General features: G+C 41.7%; 1 protein-coding gene and 1 non-coding gene across 3 annotated transcripts in view; one reads left to right on the forward strand and one right to left on the reverse strand.

Moving 5' to 3' along the window:
- Positions 1–6000, forward strand: part of KCNH1 (potassium voltage-gated channel subfamily H member 1) — a 636098-nt gene that overhangs the window by 571356 nt on the left and 58742 nt on the right. The gene's annotated exons all lie outside the window — the stretch shown is intronic.
- Positions 3715–3820, reverse strand: LOC111820390 (U6 spliceosomal RNA). Its single transcript, XR_002823943.1, has one exon. It is a non-coding gene; the product is annotated as a U6 spliceosomal RNA (small nuclear RNA).

The following is a 6000-nucleotide window of genomic DNA, read 5'->3' on the forward strand; positions in this document are numbered from 1 at the left end:
CCCTATTGACATAGGATAGAGAGGGGTCTGCTTGGGTTTGAAGGTCAATCTCTTGGCCTTAGAGCAGATTTTCTTTTTTGTGTCTTAGTGAAGCTTACAGTCCTTTGTAAAGATTCAGCCCAGGGCCTTGGCTCCTTACAGAGTCAGGGCTAGAGCCACTTGGGGAGCTTGCTAAGTGCTCTGTGATGGATTGATTGGCAGTAGAGGGACAAGGACATGTGAGGGCATGTGGGGGAGGGGTCATTCTCTGCAAACCCTGAGTCTGTTTAGAAACATAAGGACAAAAAGCTGGCCTGGCCTGTGGTCACCTTCCTGGAGCCACAGGGAAGGGAACAACTCAGACCTGGAAACTGGCTTCTAACACATTCTCTCTGAAGCCTCTGACATGTCTCAAAAAATCAGTGAGGGACTGAAACAGAGTCTTCTCTGTGCCTTGTTGCCTGGGAGCAATTATGTCCCTGCATTGAGGGAGAATCGAAATTTTATTCCAGCCATCTACTTCCACACAGACTTCTGTTAAGTCGCAGAGTCTCATCAGGAATCTCATTATTCTAAAAACATCACAAAAATATCTCAAGAGAAAATGCATTTAATAAGGTCTAAAAATGTTATTAACCAAAACCACCGTGAGATTAGACAGCTGGTAGGAGCCTTCGTAAGCAACCACACTTGAAATTAAGAATTTTTGTTAGAATTAAAACCCACTCTGATTATCAGGCTGGGTACTGGGGGTGACTAAAAACCAAGGCAAGGCCTGAGTCCTGCAGGTTAAATTTAGATGCTTTAGTCACCTGGATTATATGAAGCTGGACTATATGAAGAAAAACACGACACCAGGTTTGGAGGAAAGACTCATTAACAACCTGCAATATGCGCAGTGGTTAAGAGCTCGGCTGCTAACCAAAAGGTCAACAGCAATGGGTTTGGTTTTGGTTTATATTTAGATGACACAACCTTGCTTTCTAAAAGTGAAAAGGATTTGAAGCACTTACTGATGAAGACCAAAGACCACAGCCTTCAGTATGGACTACACCTCAACCTAACGAAAACAAAAATCCTCACAACTGGACCAAAAAGCAACATCATGATAAATGGAGAAAAGACTGAAGTTGTCAAGAATTTCATTTTACTTGGATCCACAATGAATGCCCATGGAAGCAGCAGTCAAGAAATCAAAAGATGCATCGTACTGGGCAAACCTGCTGCAAAAGACTTCTCTAAAGTGTTGAAAAGAAAAGATGTCACTTTGAGGACTAAGGTGGGCCTGACCCAAGCCATGGTGTTTTCAATTGCCTCTCTATGCATGCAAAAGCTAGGCAATGAATAAGGAAGACCAAAGAAGAATTGATGCATTTAATTTATGGTGTTGGCAAAGAATATTGAATATAGCATGGACTGCCAGAAGAATGAACAAGTCTGTCTTGGAAGAAGTACAGCCAGAGTGCTCCTTAGAAGTGAGGCTGGCAAGATTTCGACTCACGTACTTTGGACATGTTATCAGGAGGGACCAGTCCCTGGAGAAGGACATTGTGCTTGGTAAGTAGAGGATCAGCGAAAAAAGGAAGACCCTCAATGAGAATGGACTGGCCCAGTGGCTGCAACAATGGGCTCAAACATAGCAATGATTGTGAGGATGGCACAGGACTGGGCAGTGTTTCATTCTGTTGTACATACTGTCGCTATCAGAACTGATTTGATGGCACCTAACAACAGCAACAACATTCACCAGGACATCAAGCACCTACTGTGTGTGCAAGCCCAGTGCACAGTGGAGAGAACACAGACCTGAAGCAGGAAGCCTGGCCTGGGGCCCCAGCCTTAGTTCCCATATGCTCAGGTCTCCTGGGCACTGCACTTCTGTCCCACTCTCTGGGCTCCTGTGTCCTAGCATAAAATGAGGCTGAACTTGGGTCTCCAGAATTCCAGGAGACTTGGCATTGGTTGCTGTATGAGTTTCCTGTGGCTGCCGTAACCAAGTGCCATAAGCTGGGTGGCTTAAAACAACAGAAATGTATTCTCTCACAGTTCTGGAGGCTCGGAGTCTAAGATCAAGGTGTCAGGGCCATGCTCTCTCTGAGGCTCTAGAGGAGGATTCTTCTTGTCTTCTCCAGTTCCTGGTGGTCCCAGGTATTCCTTGGCTTGTGGCAGCATCACTCCAGTCTCTGCTTCCATCCTCACATGGCCCTCTTCCTCTGTGTCTGTGTCTCTCTGTGCCTCTGTTTTCTCCTCCTACAAAGACACCATTCATAAAGAGGTTAGTTCCCAACCTACTCCAGTATGACCTCATGTTAACATAACTAATTACAGCTGCAAAGACCCTATTTCCAAAGAAGTTCACATTCTGAGGTTCTTTGGGTTAGAACTTCAGCATATCTTTTTTGGGGGACACAATACAACCTATAACAGTTGCTGAAGTTATAAAGGAAGGAGATGCAGAGGCAACATCACTGTCAGGGCTTATCCTTACACCGCAACATACAGTTTTTGTTGAAATTCTATTTTATGCCCACTACCCCCTGAGCAGGCCCAGCTTTCCTGGGCAGAGTGAGGAGCCTGGAGAGCAATCGAAGCTGCTATAATTGCTCCTGTCACTAGCCAGGAGAGAGCTGCTACCTTTTCCCAGGCCAGGGTCACTCCAGGCAGGGATGCTGCCAAGCAGAACAGGTAAGACAATGCAGAGATGCCACTGCATGATTTATTGCACACACCATCCTTGGGCAGAGTGTGGGGAAAAACAATAGCTCTATATTGTTCCCACTTCTTTTCAGCAAGCAAGTTCAAGTCAATTTATTTAAATATAACTAAAATTTTATCCTTTATAACTTTTTTACCTTTTGTCTTCAGCACAAATTCCTTCAACATTCTTCCCCAGGCTGTCTGAAAGCTAACCTCACCTCCAGTGACTCCACCTTATTTACTCTTTACTTTCATTGCATATGGTTATTCTCAATTTGATATCACTGCTGTAAGATAGGGGTTTTATGTTCTGGACAAGCCAGTGCAGTATCAGCCTTCACTGGAATTCTACTTGGTAAAACACTCCTGTCTTCTTGGCTCACCTCATTTTTTTTTTTTTTTTTTTTTGACCAGAAGAATGCAAAGGGAAAAAAATGTAAAGCATTCCTTAATTCTTCCCCCCTTTTCCAAAAGGCTTTGTCTCTTTATTGTAAAGGCGCAATCTAGTAAATAGGAAAAGAATTATCACAACCTTGCAAATAGACTCTTATGGTCTAATCGCAGGGGCTTACATTGAGCAAGAGTCAAACAGGCTTACTTACTAATCTGTAGTGCACAATTACACCTGGCTTTCACCACAGCCTAGAATATGGTGGTTGGGGGCAGCCCTGGGGAGGATGGTGGGGAGACTGATCTGCCCAACAGGTCCAGACCTGTGTACTCAGAGCTCTAAGGAAAGATAGTGGATAGGAAGGGGAAGGGTTAGGGCTTGTCTGTACTTTAATGAAATGGAAAATAAAACCTACAGCTTTGGCTCACCTGACCCCTTTAGGAAGGACAAGCCGCTGAGTTAGAAGGCTGAGATTTCAGGGGACCAAATTATCATGTGTACACTCTTTTTTGTTGTTGTTGTACTTCAGCTGAAGGTTTACAGAACAAATATTGTTTTATGACATTGGTTAGCAACTCCACGACATGTCAACCCTCTCCCTTCTCAACCTTTTTTTTTTTTTTTTTGGTGAAAATATACATAGCCAAAAAAATATGGAACACTTTACGAATTTGCATATCATCCTTGCACGGGGCCATGCTAATCTTCTCTGTATCGTTCCAAATTTAGTATATGTGCTGCCGAAGCGAGCACTCATGTGTACACTCTTTTGGTACTTATTATTTTCTACTTCTTTGTAACTGAGCCAGGAAGCATATTTATATGCAAGGAATTGTGCTGCAAGATTTAACTATAGCCATTAGGAAAAATGCCTCCTCAAAGTAGAGTTGACCTTAAGGATATGGATGGAGTCAAGCTTTCAGGACCCTCATTTGCTGATGTGGTGTGACTCAAAATGAGAAGAAATGGTTGCAAACATCCATTAATAATCAGAATGTGGAATCTAGGAAAATGAGAAATCTTCAAAAACGAAGTGGAACACTTAAACATCAATATCCTAGGCATTAGTGAGCTGAAATGGACTGGTATTGGCCATTTTTAATCAGAAAATCATATGGTCTACTATGCTAGGAATGACAACTTGAAGAGAAATGACACATTCATCGTCAAAAAGAACACTTCAAAATCTATCCTGAAGCACAACGATGTCAGTAATAGGATAATAGGCATACATCTACAAGGAAGACCAGTTAATACAACTATTATTCAAATGTACGCACCAATCACTAAGGCCAAAGATGAAGAAACTGAAGATTTTTACCAGCTTCTGCAGTCTGAAATTGATCGAACATGCAATGAGGATGCATTGATAATTACTGGTGATTGGAATGCAAAAGTTGGAAACAAAGAAGAAGGATCAGTAGTTGGAAAATATGGCCTTGGTGATAGAAACGATGCTGGAGATCGCATGATAGAATTTTGCAAGAACAACAACTTCTTCATTGCAAATACCTTTTTTCATCAACATAAATGGCGACAATACACATGGACCTCACCAGATGGAATACGCAGGAATCAAATCGACTACATCTGTGGAAAGAGACGATGGAAAAGCTCGATATTATCAGTCAGAACAAGGCCAGGGGCTGACTGCGGAACAAACCATCAATTGCTCATATGCAAGTTCAAGTTGAAACTGAAGAAAATTAGAACAAATCCACGAGATCAAAAGTACGACCTTGAGTATATCCCACCTGAATTTAGAGACCATCTCAAGAACAGATTTGACGTGTTGAACACTAATGACCGAAGACCAGAGGAGTTGTGGAATGACATCAAGGACATCATACATGAAGAAAGCAAGAGGTCATTAAAAAGACAAGAAAGAAAGAAAAGACCAAAATGGATGTCAGAAAAGACTCTGAAACTTGCTCTTGAGTGTTGAGTAGCTAAAGCAAAAGAAAGAAATGATGAAGTAAAAGAACTGAACAGAAGATTTCAAACGGTGGCTCAAGAAGACAAAGTAAAGTATTATAATGACATGTGCAAAGAGCTGGATATAGAAAACCAAAAGAGAAGAATGCACTCAGCATTTCTAAAGCTGATAGAACTGAAGAAAAAATTCAAGCCTTGAGTTGCAATAGTGAAGGATTCTACTGGGAAAATATTAAACAACACAGGAAGCATCAAAAACAAATGGAAGGAATACATAGAGTCACTGTACCAAAAAGGATTGGTCGACATTCAACCATTTCAGGAGGTAGCATATGATCAGGAACCGATGGTACTGAAGGAAGAAGTCCAAGCTGCACTGAAGGCATTGGGAAAAACAAGGTTCCAGGAATTGACAGACTATCAATTGAGATGTTTCAACAGAAGGATGCAGCACTGGAGGTGCCCACTCATCTGTGCCAAGAAATTTAGAAGACAGCTACCTGGCCAGCTGCCTGGAAGGTATCCATATTTATTCTTATTCCCAAGAAAGGTGATCCAACCAAACATGGAAATTATTAATATCACACAGAAGTAAAATTTTGCTGAAGATCATTGAAAACCGGCTGCAGCAGTATATCTACAGGGAAATGCCATAAATTCAGGCTGGATTTAGAAGAGGATGTGGAACCAGGGATATCATTGCTGATGTCAGATGGATCCTGGCTGAAATCAGAGAATACCAGAAAGATGTTTACTTGTGTTTTATTGAGTATGCAAAGGTATTCAACTGTGTGTATCATAACAAATTATGGATAACATTGAGAAAAATGGGAATTCCAGAACAGTTAAGTGTGCTCATGAGGAACCTGTACATAGATCAACAAGCAGTTGTTTGGACAGAACAAGGGGATACTGTGTTGTTTAAAGTCAGAAAATGTATGCATCAAGATTGTATCTTTTCACCATATACATTCAATCTGTATGCTGAGCAAATAATC

The sequence above is a fragment of the Trichechus manatus genome, unplaced genomic scaffold (genome assembly GCF_000243295.1).
Source record: "Trichechus manatus latirostris isolate Lorelei unplaced genomic scaffold, TriManLat1.0 scaffold00035, whole genome shotgun sequence".
Taxonomy (NCBI): Eukaryota; Metazoa; Chordata; class Mammalia; order Sirenia; family Trichechidae; genus Trichechus; species Trichechus manatus.